Source organism: Hyla sarda, chromosome 9 (assembly GCF_029499605.1).
Source record: "Hyla sarda isolate aHylSar1 chromosome 9, aHylSar1.hap1, whole genome shotgun sequence".
Lineage (NCBI taxonomy): Eukaryota > Metazoa > Chordata > Amphibia > Anura > Hylidae > Hyla > Hyla sarda.
Genome location: NC_079197.1, coordinates 172,092,814 through 172,110,355, shown reverse-complemented (window position 1 = coordinate 172,110,355; position 17,542 = coordinate 172,092,814). Strand labels below are relative to the sequence as shown.

General features: G+C 47.7%; 1 protein-coding gene across 13 annotated transcripts in view; it reads right to left on the bottom strand.

Annotated features, from left to right (window-relative positions):
* SYNGAP1 (synaptic Ras GTPase activating protein 1) overlaps positions 1-17,542 on the bottom strand; it is a 343,920-nt gene that overhangs the window by 265,267 nt on the left and 61,111 nt on the right. The window contains exon 1 of one of the 13 annotated variants that reach the window (XM_056539471.1): positions 8,642-8,669. The exons of the other annotated variants lie outside the window; for them this stretch is intronic. The gene's annotated coding sequence lies outside the window, so the exon portion shown is untranslated. Of the gene's footprint in view, positions 1-8,641; positions 8,670-17,542 lie in introns of those variants that run through there. 13 annotated transcript variants of the gene reach the window in all.

The window sequence follows — 17,542 nt, the reverse complement described above, 5'->3', positions numbered from 1 at the left end:
CGTGAGCCTGCATCCCCCACCCACTTCTAGAGAAAGCCCGTGAGTCCTGCTTCCCCCACCCACTTATAGAGAAAGCCTGTGAGTCCAGCTTCCCCCACCCACTTATAGAGAGAGCCTGTGAGTCCAGCTTCCCCCACCCACTTATAGAGAAAGCCTGTGAGTCCTGCTTCCCCCACCTACTTATAGAGAAAGCCTGTGAGTCCAGCTTCCCCCACCCACTCATAGAGAAAGCCTGTGAGTCCAGCTTCCCCCACCCACTTATAGAGAAAGCCCGTGAGTCCTGCCTCCCCCACCCACTTATAGAGAAAGCCTGTGAGTCCTGCTTCCCCCACCTACTTATAGAGAAAGCCTGTGAGTCCAGCTTCCCCCACCCACTCATAGAGAAAGCCTGTGAGTCCAGCTTCCCCCACCCACTCATAGAGAAAGCCTGTGAGTCCTGCTTCCCCCAACCACTTATAGAGAAAGCCTGTGAGTCCTGCTTCCTCCGCCCACTCATAGAGAAAGCCTGTGAGTCCTGCTTCCCCCCACTCATTTATAGAGAAAGCCTGTGAGTCCTGCTTCCCCCACCCACTTGTAGATAAAGCCTGTGAGTCCTGCTTAGTCCACTCATGCAGAATGATTGACAGTTGTAACTTTATATAAATTCATACATGCTGTCAATCATTCTGAGAGGGTGGGGGAAGCAGGACTGAATGTGGAGGAGGAAGAACTTTAACTTTTTCTTTAACTTCAGGCTCCTCACACCCGACCCTATGTTGTCCTCAGATAAGACACTTAGCAGAGCCACTTTAAGGGACACATCCGCTTTTGTCATCAGGACGCAATGAATGAAAATCATCCATAATGTAATCAATGACAATCCATCATCCATAATGTAATCAATGATGATCATCCAAAATGTAACCAATGACGATCATAAATAATGTAACCAATGACGATCATCCATAATGTAATCAATGACGAACCATCATCCATAATGTAACCAATGACAATCATCCATAATGTAACCAATGACAATCATTCATAATGTAACCAATGATGATCATCCATAATGTAACCAATGACGATCATCCATAATGTAACCAATGACAATCATCCATAATGTAATCAATGACGATCATTCATAATGTAACCAATGACAATCATCCATAATGTAATCAATGACAATCATTCATAATGTAACCAATGAAAATCCATCATCCATAATGTAACCAATGACAATCATTCATAATGTAATCAATGGCAATCCATCATCCATAATGTAATCAATAAAAATCCATCATCCATAATGTAACCAATGACAATCATTCATAATGTAATCAATTGCAATCCATCATCCATAATGTAACCAATGACAATCATTCATAATGTAATCAATGACAATCCATCATCCATAATGTAATCAATGAAAATCCATCATCCATAATGTAACCAATGACGATCATAAATAATGTAACCAATGACGATCATAAATAATGTAATCAATGACGATCATCCATAATGTAACCAATGACGATCCATCATCCATAATGTAACCAATGACGATCCATCATACATAATGTAACCAATGACAATCCATCATCCATAATGTAACCAATGACGATCCATCATCCATAATGTAACCAATGAAGATCATCCTTAATGTAACCAATGACGATCATCCATAATGTAACCAATGACGATCCATCATCCATAATGTAACCAATGACGATCCATCATCCATAATGTAACCAATGACGATCATCCATAATGTAACCAATGACGATTCATCATCCATAATGTAACGAATGACAATCATCCATAATGTAACCAATGACGATCCATCATCCATAATGTAACCAATGACAATCATCCATAATGTAACCAATGACGATCATTCATAATGTAACCAATGATGATCATCCATAATGTAACCAATGACGATCATCCATAATGTAACCAATGACAATCATTCATAATGTAACCAATGACGATCCATCATCTATAATGTAACCAATGACAATCCACCATCCATAATGTAACCAATGAAAATCCACCATCCATAATGTAACCAATGATGATCATCCATAATGTAACCAATGATGATCATCCATAATGTAACCAATGATGATCCATCATCCATAATGTAACCAATGACGATCATCCATAATGTAACCAATGATGATCATCCATAATGTAACCAATGACGATCCATCATCCATAATGTAACCAATGACGATCATTTATAATATAACCAATGACGATCATCCATAATGTAACCAATGACGATCATAAATAATGTAACCGATAACGATCATCCATTATGTAATCAATGACGATCATCCATAATGTAACCAATGACAATAATCCATAATGTAACCAATGACGATCCATCATCCATAATGTAACCAATGAAGATCATCCTTTATGTAACCAATGACGATCATCCATAATGTAACCAATGAAGATCCATCATCCATAATGTAACCAATGACGATCCATCATCCATAATGTAACGAATGACAATCATCCATAATGTAACCAATGACGATCCATCATCCATAATGTAACCAATGAAGATCATCCTTTATGTAACCAATGACGATCATCCATAATGTAACCAATGAAGATCCATCATCCATAATGTAACCAATGACGATCCATCATCCATAATGTAACGAATGACAATCATCCATAATGTAACCAATGACGATCCATCATCCATAATGTAACCAATGACAATCATTCATAATGTAACCAATGATGATCATCCATAATGTAACCAATGACGATCATCCATAATGTAACCAATGACAATCATTCATAATGTAACCAATGACGATCCATCATCTATAATGTAACCAATGACGATAATCCATAATCTAACCAATGACAATCCACCATCCATAATGTAACCAATGAAAATCCACCATCCATAATGTAACCAATGAAAATCCACCATCCATAATGTAACCAATGATGATCATCCATAATGTAACCAATGACGATCCATCATCCATAATGTAACCAATGACAATCCACCATCCATAATGTAACCAATGATGATCATCCATAATGTAACCAATGACGATCATCCATAATGTAACCAATGACAATCCACCATCCATAATGTAACCAATGACGATCATTTATAATATAACCAATGACGATCATCCATAATGTAACCAATGACGATCATCCATAATGTAACCAATGACGATCCATAATCAACACTAATGCAGCAATCACTCAGCTGGCTTATACACAAAATACACGTTATCAGGGGGTCCCAGCGGTCACATACAGAAATAGCTGTCAGTCATTGATTTGGACCACCCATTGGACTCCTAATCCCATTATTATTGATATATAGTTTTTTGGGGAACTATTTTGTATACGTTGTATTCATTCAGGGTTGGTAAACCTTAATTGAACTTTATTAATTTATGCAGCCAGGAAAAGTCTAAACAGGGATAAAATGGTTTCATCCACAAGCCAAAGCCTAGAAGTATAGATAGTTCTTAATGTCTTGTTGTCAGGGGGCCCCAAGTTGGCACAAGGTTCTCCAATCCAATAAGAGACAAAGGCCTAAGGGTTACGTCCTGCCCTGACCTCTCGGCCCTTCCCTAAGATACAGATACACTGCCTGACAACCCTACTGAAAAGACTATGGTTCTTAAAGGAGATATCCAGTGGTGACCCAGTGGTGAACAACTTATCCCCTATCCTAAGGATAGGGGATAAGTTGCAGATCGCGGGGGTCCCGCGATCTCCTGTACGGAGCCCCGACAGCCCGCGGGAAGGGGGCGTGTCGACCTCTGCACAAAGCGGTGGCCGACACGCCCCCTCAATACAACTCTATGGCAGAGCCGAAGCTCTGCCTTCGGCAATCTCCGGCTCTGCCATAGAGATGTATTGAGGGGGCGTGTCGGCCGCCACTTCTTGCGGGGGTTGACACCCGCTATCTGGCCGGAGAGCCGGGGCCCCGTACAGAGAGATCGCAGGGGGCCCCAGCGGTCGGACCCCCGCGATCTCAAACTTATCCCCTATCCTTAGGATAGGGGATACGTTTCTCACCACTGGACTACCCCTTTAAAGGGGTACTCCGGCGGAAAACTTTTTTTTAAAATCAACTGGTGCTGGAAAGTTAAACAGATTTGTAAATTACTTCTATTAAAAAATCTTAATCCTTCCAGTACTTAATAGCTGCTCAATACTACAGAGGATATTCTATGTTTGCTATGGGGATTTTCTCCTTCTCTGGACAGTTTTTAAAATGGACAGAGGTGTCAGCAGAGAGCACTGTGGACAAGACAAAAAAAAATTCAAAAAGAACAGAATTTTCTCCGTAGCATACAGCTGCTAAAAAATACTGGAAGGGTAAAGACTTTTTAATATAAGTAATTTACAAATCTGTTTAACTTTCTGGCACCAGTTGATTTAAAAAAAAAAAAAAAAAGTTTTCCACTGGAGTACCCCTTTAAGGACAAACATAAAACCGTATCCGTTTTTTTTTCCTCCAAAAACGTATTAAACCATATGCAACCAGACATCCATTTTCCAATTGTATATGGTTTAAAACCGTACAAAGTTATATACGGTTGTATACGGTTCGGTCCAGTTTTGAGACATACGTTTTTTCACAAAGAAACCTGATACGGGAACCGTATTGCAAAAACGAGATGTGAATGCAGCCTTAGTGAGGTCTGGGCTTGCGTAGATTTGTGACACATCGAGGGCTTTGTGAAAACCTGCGACTTTTTTTTAAGAAAAGTTGCACTTTATAAATCAGCACCCACCAAAACGTGTGCACCACAGTCATTTTAGTTAAAAAAAAATCACTTTAGAAAAAGGTCACACAAATTTTGTTTTACAGGGACATTTCTGCAACTTTTTAACAACAACAAAAAAAAAAGCTCTAAACCTGTTGAAAAACTTTTTTGTATATATCAACTGGCTCCAGAAAGTTAAACAGATTTGTAAATTACTTCTATTAAAAAATCTTAATCCTTTCAGTACTTATGAGCTTCTGAAGTTAAGGTTGTTCTTTTCTGTCTAAGTCCTCTCTGATGACACCTGTCTTGGGAAACGCCCAGTTTAGAAGCAAATCCCCATAGCAAACCTCTTCTAAACTGGGCGTTTCCCGAGACAGGTGTCATCAGAGAGCACTTAGACAGAAAAGACCAACCTTAACTTCAGCAGCTCATAAGTACTGAAAGGATTAAGATGTTTTTAATAGAAGTAATTTACAAATCTGTTTAACTTTCTGAAGCCAGTTGATATATCTAAAAAAAAAAAATTCCTGGATAACCCCTTTAAGGGTACGTTTGGACGAGCGGATTTACAGTGGATTTTATGCTGAAGATCCGCCACTGAAGGACCCTCTGTATGCTGCCTTTACATGTGCCTGCTCGGAGCAGCAATACGCCGCTACGTGCAGACACACTGAAGCCATGTGCGAGTCGCCACGCATGCGCGGTGTACTCGCACACATCGCGGCCGCTCCCCCTGCTCAATGAGCTAGGCCGAGAGCTGACGCGATGTGCGAGTATACTGCGGATGTGCGGGGCGACTCGCACATTGCGTATTGCCGCTCCGAGCAGGCACATGTAAAGGCAGCATACAGAGGTCCTTCAGCGGCGGATCCGCAGAGAAATACGCACGGAAAATCCACTCATCTGAACGTATCCTTAAAGGGGTTGTCCAGGGAGCAGAAAAGGTCGCACCTATTCTGCTCCCCAGCGCTTACTTCTACCCTCTTCTCGTCTTGGAGTCACACCTTGCAGGACAGGCAGCAGTCATGATCAACACGTGCGGGAAAAACTACACTTCTTCTGCTCCTCCAACAACCCTTTTAATGCTCCCTTCAGCAGATGCCCCTGCCCCAGAGCTGTCTATAGGCATAGGCCTACTGTGCCTCTAAATAAATCCATCCCTGACCAAACGATGGTCCACACTGACCACTAACCATGAATACAACATGACACTGGCCATGCATTGGTACGACCCGAGTCACATGTCACTGCAACACCCCCAAAATATCAAACAGCCCATGTACACTCAACGACCAGGGAAATACAATGCCGATAACCACAACCGTAACATGCCGACCAACAGGGAGGGAACATAGGAGGATAGCGTACATATGGCGACCCATGACAAGAAATACAGGAGGACACGTGGGAAGAATCGGAGACCAAAAATGATTCTATTACAACAAGATTGTGAATCTGGAGATCAGTTTATTACAAGACGGAAAAATATTACAACGTGAAATGTGTGAATCTGCAAAACTGGAGAACATCGTGCATGTAGATTAACTGCGTGTGACTATATATCGATGGAATATATGCAGGAATATATAGATATCTAAGCATATATATATATATATATAAAGTAATGAAATGGCGACAGATCGATAGATGGTAATAAAAATACAAACAGACATGGATATATCTTGGGAAGATCTCACAGAGAGGATAGGGTTAAGACAAGCATTCGCGTTTACGTGTGGCTGTAACATATATACATACGTGTGCGCCTATGTGTTTATTGGAAGAGGGAAGCAAACAGGATAGGAAAGAGGCGAGATGGCAACGAGGGGAAGGAGGGGGAGAAGGAAGCAGAAAGTGTGGGAAGATGGGGAGATATGAGGGGGGAAGAGAGAGAAGATAGATTGTAATAGAAAGCGGGGGGCGAGAGGAGCGCTGGAGGGTACGTGAGGGGCAAAAGGAGCACTGGAGGGTACGTGAGGGGCGAGAGGAGCGCTGGAGGGTACGTGAGGGGCGAGAGGAGCACTGGAGGGTACGTGAGGGGCGAGAGGAGCGCTGGAGGGTACATGAGGGGCGAGAGGAGCGCTGGAGGGTACGTGAGGGGTGAGAGGAGCGCTGGAGGGTACGTGAGGGGTGAGAGGAGCGCTGGAGGGTACGTGAGGGGCAAGAGGAGCACTGGAGGGTACGTGAGGGGCGAGAGGAGCACTGGAGGGTACGTGAGGGGCGAGAGGAGCACTGGAGGGTACGTGAGGGGCGAGAGGAGCACTGGAGGGTACGTGAGGGGCGAGAGGAGCGCTGGAGGGTACGTGAGGGGCGAGAGGAGCACTGGAGGGTATGTGAGGGGCAAGAGGAGCGCTGGAGGGTACGTGAGGGGCGAGAGGAGCGCTGGAGGGTACGTGAGGGGCGAGAGGAGCACTGGAGGGTACGTGAGGGGCGAGAGGAGCACTGGAGGGTATGTGAGGGGCAAGAGGAGCGCTGGAGGGTACGTGAGGGGCGAGAGGAGCGCTGGAGGGTACGTGAGGGGCAAGAGGAGCGCTGGAGGGTATGTGAGGGGCAAGAGGAGCGCTGGAGGGTACGTGAGGGGTGAGAGGAGCGCTGGAGGGTACATGAGGGGCGAGAGGAGTGCTGGAGGGTATGTGAGGGGCGAGAGGAGCGTTGGAGGGTACGTGAGGGGCGAGAGGAGCACTGGAGGGTACGTGAGGGGCGAGAGGAGCACTGGAGGGTACGTGAGGGGCAAGAGGAGCGCTGGAGGGTACGTGAGGGGCAAGAGGAGCGCTGGAGGGTACGTGAGGGGCAAGAGGAGCGCTGGAGGGTACGTGAGGGGTGAGAGGAGCGCTGGAGGGTACGTGAGGGGCGAGAGGAGTGCTGGAGGGTATGTGAGGGGCGAGAGGAGCGTTGGAGGGTACGTGAGGGGCGAGAGGAGCGCTGGAGGGTACGTGAAGGGTGAGAGGAGCACTGGAGGGTACGTGAGGGGTGAGAGGAGTGCTGGAGGGTACGTGAGGGGCGAGAGGAGCACTGGAGGGTACGTGAGGGGCAAGAGGAGTGCTGGAGGGTACGTGAGGGGCGAGAGGAGCACTGGAGGGTACGTGAGGGGCAAGAGGAGCGCTGGAGGGTACGTGAGGGGCGAGAGGAGCGCTGGAGGGTACATGAGGGGCGAGAGGAGCACTGGAGGGTACGTGAGGGGCGAGAGGAGCGTTGGAGGGTACGTGAGGGGTGAGAGGAGCACTGGAGGGTACGTGAGGGGCAAGAGGAGCGCTGGAGGGTACGTGAGGGGCGAGAGGAGCGCTGGAGGGTACGTGAGGGGCGAGAGGAGTGCTGGAGGGTACGTGAGGGGCGAGAGGAGCGCTGGAGGGTACGTGAGGGGCGAGAGGAGCGCTGGAGGGTACGTGAGGGGTAAGAGGAGCACTGGAGGGTACGTGAGGGGCGAGAGGAGCACTGGAGGGTACGTGAGGGGCGAGAGGAGCGCTGGGGGGTACGTGAGGGGCGAGAGGAGCGCTGGGGGGTACGTGAGGGGCGAGAGGAGCGCTGGAGGGTACGTGAGGGGTGAGAGGAGCACTGGAGGGTACGTGAGGGGTGAGAGGAGCGCTGGAGGGTATGTGAGGGGTAAATGAGGGGAGCTGGAGGGTACGTGAGGGGTAAATGAGAGGAGTGCTGGAGGGTACGTGAAGGGTAAGTGAGAGGAGTGCTGGAGGGTACGTGAAGGGTAAGTGAGAGGGGAGCTGGGGTGAGGGAAGGGGACAGAGACAGAAGACAGGGGGTTAAAATATAATACAAAAGAGAGGGCTCAAAATCAACACATCTGGAGTTAATAGAGAGACAGCACGACTGCTGGAGACATACTGGGGTGAGAGAGACAGCAGGATGTAAGGAGACATACAGGGGCGTCTCACCCTTGTCACCCTGAGAGAGCGCTCATTCTGCATTGTAAGAGACCGTCGTGTGATAAAAACTTCAACCTTATTCTGAAAACCCCTAAATATAGGAATTAAAGCAGCGACAGTTACCTAGCAACCGGCAGCACTGACACAACCAACCACACACAGACACACAATGACACACACACTGCCATGTATGGGCCTGCTGCTTCCTGCGGCACACACAGCAGCATGGATAATGCCGGGACACAATCACACACCAGGGACACTGATATAACAGGTGTATGGACACAAGTGTACAATGTACGACACAATCACACACCGGGGACACTGATATAACAGGTGTATGGACACAAGTGCACAATGTACGACACAATCACACACCGGGTATACTGATATAGCAGGTGTATGGACACAAGTGCACAATGTACGACACAATCACACACCGGGGACACTGATATAACAGGTGTATGGACACAAGTGTACAATGTACGACACAATCACACACCGGGGACACTGATATAGCAGGTGTATGGACACAAGTGTACAATATACGACACAATCACACACCAGGGACACTGATATAACAGGTGTATGGACACAAGTGCATAATGTACGACACAATCACACACCAGGGACACTGATATAACAGGTGTATGGACACAAGTGCATAATGTACGACACAATCACACACCAGGGACACTGATATAACAGGTGTATGGACAAAAGTGTACAATGTACGACACAATCACACACAGGGGACACTGATATAACAGGTGTATGGACACAAGTGTACAATGTATGACACAATCACACACCAGGGACACTGATATAACAGGTGTATGGACAAAAGTGCACAATGTACGACACAATCACACACCAGGGACACTGATATAACAGGTGTATGGACACAAGTGCACAATGTACGACACAATCACACACCGGGGACATTGATATAACAGGTATATGGACACAAGTGTACAATGTACGACACAATCACACACCGGGTATACTGATATAACGGGTGTATGGACACAAGTGCACAATGTACGACCAAATCACACCGGGGACACTAATATAACAGGTGTATGGACACAAGCGCATAATGTACGACACAATTTCACACCGGGGACATTGATATAACAGGTGTATGGACACAAGTGCACAATATACGACACAATCACACACCGGGGACACTGATATAACAGGTGTATGGACACAAGTGCACAATGTACAACACACAAACACACACTGGGGACACTGATATAACAGGTGTATCGACACAAGTGCACAATGTACGACACAATCACACACTGGGGACACTGATATAGCAGGTGTATGGACACAAGTACACAATGTACGACACAATCACACACCGGGGACGCTGATATAGCAGGTGTATGGACACAAGTGCACAATGTATGACACAAACACACACTGGGGACACTGATATAACAGGTGTATCGACACAAGTGCACAATGTACGACACAATCACACACTGGGGACACTGATATAGCAGGTGTATGGACACAAGTACACAATGTACGACACAATCACACACCGGGGACGCTGATATAGCAGGTGTATGGACACAAGTGCACAATGTATGACACAATCACACACCGGGGACACTGATATAGCAGGTGTATGGACACAAGTGCACAATGTACGACACAATCACACACCGGGGACACTGATATACAGGTGTATGGACAAAAGTGCATAATGTACAACACAATCACACACCGGGGACACTGATATAACAGGTGTATGGACACAAGTGCACAATGTACGACACAATCACACACCGGGGACACTGATATAACAGGTGTATGGACACAAGTGCACAATGTACGACACAATCACACATCAGGGACTCTGATATAACAGGTGTATGGACAAAAGTGTACAATACAATCACACCGGGGACTCTTTTATAGCAGGTGTATGGACATTAGTGCGCGATGTACGACGCACAATCACACACCGGGGACACTAATACCGGATGTATGGACAGGTGTACCATGTGCGACATACTGTAGGAACACAAAATGACTGGAGACACTGATAACAGCTGTATAGACACAAGTGCACAATGTGCCAAATTTGTAGCATGTCCAACCTGTTCGAGAGACAGATATACCCCTCAGTACAAAACCCTGTACACACCACATACAGAACCTGTACACACCACATATATACCCCTCAGTACAGAACCTGTACACACCACATACAGAACCTGTACACACCACATATATACCCCTCAGTACAGAACCTGTACACACCACATACAGAACCTGTACACACCACATATATACCCCTCAGTACAGAACCTGTACACACCACATACAGAACCTGTACACACCACATATATACCCATCAGTACAGAACCTGTACACACCACATACAGAACCTGTACACACCACATATATACCCCTCAGTACAGAACCCTGTACACACCACATACAGAACCTGTACACACCACATATATACCCCTCAGTACAGAACCTGTACACACCACATACAGAACCTGTACACACCACATACATACACCTCAGTACAGAACCCTGTACACACCACAGATATACCCCTCAGTACAGAACCCTGTACACACCACAGATATACCCCTCAGTACAGAACCCTATACACACCACAGATATACCCCTCAGTACAGAACCCTGTACACACCACAGATATACCCCTCAGTACAGAACCCTATACACACCACAGATATACCCCTCAGTACAGAACCTGTACACACCACAGATATATCCCTCAGTACAGAACCCTGTACACACCACATATATACCCCTCAGTACAGAACCTGTACACACCACAGATATACACCTCAGTACAGAACAATGTACACATCACATATATACCCCTCAGTACAGAACCCTGTAACACCACATATATACCCCCTCAGTAGAGAACCTATACACACCACATATATACCCCCTCAGTACAGAACCCTGTACACACCACAGATATACACCTCAGCACAGAACCCTGTACACACCACAGATATACCCCTCAGTACAGAACCCTGTACACACCACATATATACCCCTCAGTACAGAACCTGTACACACCACAGATATACACCTCAGTACAGAACCTGTACACACCACATATATACCCCTCAGTACAGAACCCTGTACACACCACAGATATACCCCTCAGTACAGAACCCTGTACACACCACAGATATACCCCTCAGTACAGAATCCTGTACACACCACATATATACCCCTCAGTACAGAACCCTGTACACACCACATATATACACCTCAGTACAGAACCCTGTACACACCACAGATATACCCCTCAGTACAGAACCTGTACACACCACATATATACCCCTCAGTACAGAACCCTGTACACACCACAGATATACCCCTCAGTACAGAACCCTGTACACACCACATATATACCCCTCAGTACAGAACCTGTACACACCACAGATATACCCCTCAGTACAGAACCCTGTACACACCACAGATATACCCCTCAGTACAGAACCCTGTACACACCACAGATATACCCCTCAGTACAGAACCCTGTACACACCACAGATATACCCTGTACACACCACAGATATACCCCTCAGTACAGAATCCTGTACACACCACATATATACCCATCAGTACAGAACCCTGTACACACCACATATATACCCCTCAGTACAGAACCCTGTACACACCACAGATATACACCTCAGTACAGAACCCTGTACACACCACAGATATACCCCTCAGTACAGAACCTGTACACACCACATATATACCCCTCAGTACAGAACCCTGTACACACCACAGATATACCCCTCAGTACAGAACCCTGTACACACCACAGATATACCCCTCAGTACAGAACCCTGTACACACCACATATATACCCCTCAGTACAGAACCTGTACACACCACAGATATACCCTCAGTAGAGAACCCTGTACACACCACAGATATACCCCTCAGTACAGAACCCTGTACACACCACAGATATACCCCTCAGTACAGAACCCTGTACACACCACAGATATACCCCTCAGTACAGAACCCTGTACACACCACAGATATACCCCTCAGTACAGAACCCTGTACACACCACAGATATACACCTCAGTACAGAACCCTGTACACACCACATATATACCCCTCAGTACAGAACCCTGTACACACCACAGATATACCTGACACGATTCGGCTTCCAGGTAGTGGATCCTCTGTGTCAGCGAGGGATTGGCGTGGACCGTGCTAGTGGACCGGTTCTAAGAGGCTACTGGTTTTCACCAGAGCCCGCCGCAAAGCGGGATGGTCTTGCTGCGGCAGTAGCAACCAGGTCGTATCCACTAGCAACGGCTCAACCTCGCTGACTGCTGAGAAGGCGTGGGACAGAAGGACTAGGCAGAGGCAAGGTCAGACGTAGCAGAAGGTCGGGGCAGGCGGCAAGGTTCGTAGTCAGGATGGATAGCAGAAGTTCAGGTAACACAGGCTTTGGACACACTAAACGCTTTCACTGGCACAAGGCAACAAGATCCGGCAAGGGAGTGCAAGGGAGGAGATCAGATATAGCCAGGGAGCAGGTGGAAGCCAATTAAGCTAATTGGGCCAGGCACCAATCATTGGTGCACTGGCCCTTTAAGTCTCAGAGAGCTGGCGCGCGCGCCCTAGAGAGCGGAGCCGCGCGCGCCAGCACATGACAGCAGGGGACCGGGACGGGTAAGTGACCTGGGATGCGATTCGCGAGCGGGCGCGTCCCGCTGTGCGAATCGCATCCCCGACGGCCATGACAGTGCAGCGCTCCCGGTCAGCGGGACTGACCGGGGCGCTGCAGGGAGAAAGGCGCCGTGAGCGCTCCGGGGAGGAGCGGGGACCCGGAGCGCTAGACGTAACAGTACCCCCCCCCTTAGGTCTCCCCTTTTTTTTGTCCGGTAACTGCCTCCCCTGGGATGAGGACACCGGGAAAGAATGGAGGGTTTCCTCAACGGCAGGCAGTACAGCAGGAGTTGGAATGGGGAGGGAGGGCAGAGGGTGAAGCTTGGCACGGGGCAGGGAGACACAAGGACGGGAGCCATGAGGAGGCACAGAGGCTTGCCTGACGGGACTGGGAGGGGGGGAGAGGCACTTCCTGTGGCAGGCAGAGTCCCAGTTCTTGATCTCCCCGGTGGTCCAATCAAGGGTGGGAGAATGAAGCCGGAGCCATGGCAGACCGAGGAGGACCTCAGAGGTACAGTTGGGGAGAACGAAGAGCTCAATCCTTTCGTGGTGGGGTCCAATAGACATCAGGAGGGGTTCTGTGCGGTAACGCACGGTGCAATCCAATCTGACTCCGTTGACCGCGGAAATGTAGAGCGGCTTGACGAGACGGGTCACCGGGATGCGGAATTTATTCACAAAAGACTCCAAAATAAAATTCCCGGAGGCACCAGAGTCCAAGCAGGCCACGGCTGAGAGGGAGGAGTTGGCTGAAGGAGAAATCCGCACGGGCACCGTGAGACGTGGAGAAGCGGACTTAGAACCAAGAGACGCCACACCCACGTGAGCTGGGTGCGTGCGTGCGTTTCCCAGACGTGGAGGACGGATAGGGCAATCCACCAAGAAATGCTCAGTACTGGCACAGTACAGACAAAGATTTTCTTCTCTACGGCGATTCCTCTCTTCCTGGGTCAGGCGAGACCGATCCACTTGCATGGCCTCCTCGGCGGGAGGCCCAGGCGTAGACTGCAAAGGATGCTGTGGGAGAGGTGCCCAGAGATCTAAGTCTTTTTCCTGGCGGAGCTCTTGGTGTCGCTCAGAAAAACGCATGTCAATGCGGGTAGCCAAATGGATGAGTTCTTGGAGGTTGGCAGGAATTTCTCGTGCGGCCAGCACATCCTTGATGCGACTGGATAGGCCTTTTTTAAAGGTCGCGCAGAGAGCCTCGTTATTCCATGATAACTCGGAAGCAAGAGTACGAAATTGGATGGCGTACTCGCCCACTGAAGAATTACCCTGGACCAGGTTCAACAGGGCAGTCTCGGCAGAAGAAGCTCGGGCTGGCTCCTCGAAGACACTCCGGACTTCAGCGAAGAAGGACTGGACTGTGGCTGTGGCAGGATCATTGCGGTCCCAGAGCGGTGTGGCCCAAGACAAGGCCTTTCCTGAAAGAAGGCTTACTACGAACGCCACCTTAGACCGTTCTGTAGGAAACAAGTCCGACAACATCTCCATATGCAGGGAACACTGAGACAAAAATCCACGGCAGAGTCTGGAGTCCCCATCAAATTTGTCCGGCAGGGACAAGCGGAGGCTAGGAGCGGCCACTCGCTGCGGAGGAGGTGCAGGAGATGGTTGCTGCTGTAGCAGAGGCAGAAGTTGCTGTAACGTGGCGGTCAACTGCGACAGCTGCTGTCCTTGTTGGGCAATTTGCTGCGATTGCTGAGCGACCACCGTGGGAAGATCAGCGAGACTTGGCAGCGGCACCTCAGCGGGATCCATGGCCGGATCTACTGACACGATTCGGCTTCCAGGTAGTGGATCCTCTGTGTCAGCGAGGGATTGGCGTGGACCGTGCTAGTGGACCGGTTCTAAGAGGCTACTGGTTTTCACCAGAGCCCGCCGCAAAGCGGGATGGTCTTGCTGCGGCAGTAGCAACCAGGTCGTATCCACTAGCAACGGCTCAACCTCGCTGACTGCTGAGAAGGCGTGGGACAGAAGGACTAGGCAGAGGCAAGGTCAGACGTAGCAGAAGGTCGGGGGCAGGCGGCAAGGTTCGTAGTCAGGATGGGTAGCAGAAGTTCAGGTACACAGGCTTTGGACACACTAAACGCTTTCACTGGCACAAGGCAACAAGATCCGGCAAGGGAGTGCAAGGGAGGAGATCAGATATAGCCAGGGAGCAGGTGGAAGCCAATTAAGCTAATTGGGCCAGGCACCAATCATTGGTGCACTGGCCCTTTAAGTCTCAGAGAGCTGGCGCGCGCGCGCCCTAGAGAGCGGAGCCGCGCGCGCCAGCACATGACAGCAGGGGACCGGGACGGGTAAGTGACCTGGGATGCGATTCGCGAGCGGGCTCGTCCCGCTGTGCGAATCGCATCCCCGACGGCCATGACAGTGGAGCGCTCCCGGTCAGCGGGACTGACCGGGGCGCTGCAGGGAGAAAGGCGCCGTGAGCGCTCCGGGGAGGAGCGGGGACCCGGAGCGCTAGGCGTAACAATACCCCTCAGTACAGAACCCTGTACACACCACAGATATACCCCTCAGTACAGAACCTGTACACACCACAGATATACCCCTCAGTACAGAACCCTGTACACACCACAGATATACCCTTCAGTACAGAACCCTGTACACACCACAGATATACCCTTCAGTACAGAACCCTGTACACACCACAGATATACCCCTCAGTACAGAACCTGTACACACCACATATATACCCCTCAGTACAGAACCCTGTACACACCACATATATACCCCTCAGTACAGAACCCTGTACACACCACAGATATACCCCTCAGTACAGAACCCTGTACACACCACATATATACCCCTCAGTAGAGAACCCTGTACACACCACAAATATACCCCCTCAGTACAGAACCCTGTACACACCACAGATATACCCCTCAGTACAGATCCCTGTACACACCACAGATATACCCCTCAGTACAGAACCCTGTACACACCACAGATATACCCCTCAGTACAGAACCTGTACACACAACATATATACCCCTCAGTACAGAACCTTGTACACACCACAAATATACCCCTCAGTACAGAACCCTGTGCACACCACAGATATACCCCTCAGTACAGAACCTGTACACACCACAGATATACCCCTCAGTACAGAACCTGTACACACCACATATATACCCCTCAGTGTAGAACCCTGTACACACCACATATATACCCCTCAGTACAGAACCCTGTACACACCACAGATATACCCCTCAGTACAGAACCCTGTACACACCACAGATATACACCTCAGTACAGAACCCTGTACACACCACAGATATACCCCTCAGTACAGAACCCTGTACACACCACATATATACCCCTCAGTGTAGAACCCTGTACACACCACATATATACCCCTCAGTACAGAACCCTGTACACACCACAGATATACCCCTCAGTACAGAACCCTGTACACACCACAGATATACACCTCAGTACAGAACCCTGTACACACCACAGATATACCTCTCAGTACAGAACCTGTACACACCACATATATACCCCTCAGTGTAGAACCCTGTACACACCACATATATACCCCTCAGTACAGAACCCTGTACACACCACAGATATACCCCTCAGTACAGAACCCTGTACACACCACAGATATACACCTCAGTACAGAACCCTGTACACACCACAGATATACCCCTCAGTACAGAACCTGTACACACCACAGATATACCTCTCAGTACAGAACCTGTACACACCACATATATACCCCTCAGTGTAGAACCCTGTACACACCACATATATACCCCTCAGTACAGAACCCTGTACACACCACAGATATACCCCTCAGTACAGAACCCTGTACACACCACAGATATATATGGGATATAAAAGTGTATATAAATGATATAGACAAGAGATATATATTATATATAAAAGAGTTATAAAAGTGCATATAAATTATATAGTAAAATGATATATTTATTATACATAACAGATATAAAAGTGTTTAAAAATTATATAGAAAATATATTTATTATATATTAATGCGTATATAAATGATATAGAAAATAGATATATACTATAATAAGAGATATAGAAGTGTATATAAATTATATAGAAAACAGATATATATCTGTTTTCTATAAAATGTATATACACTTTTATATCTCATATATATATATATATATATATATATATATATATATATATATATATATATATATATAAATG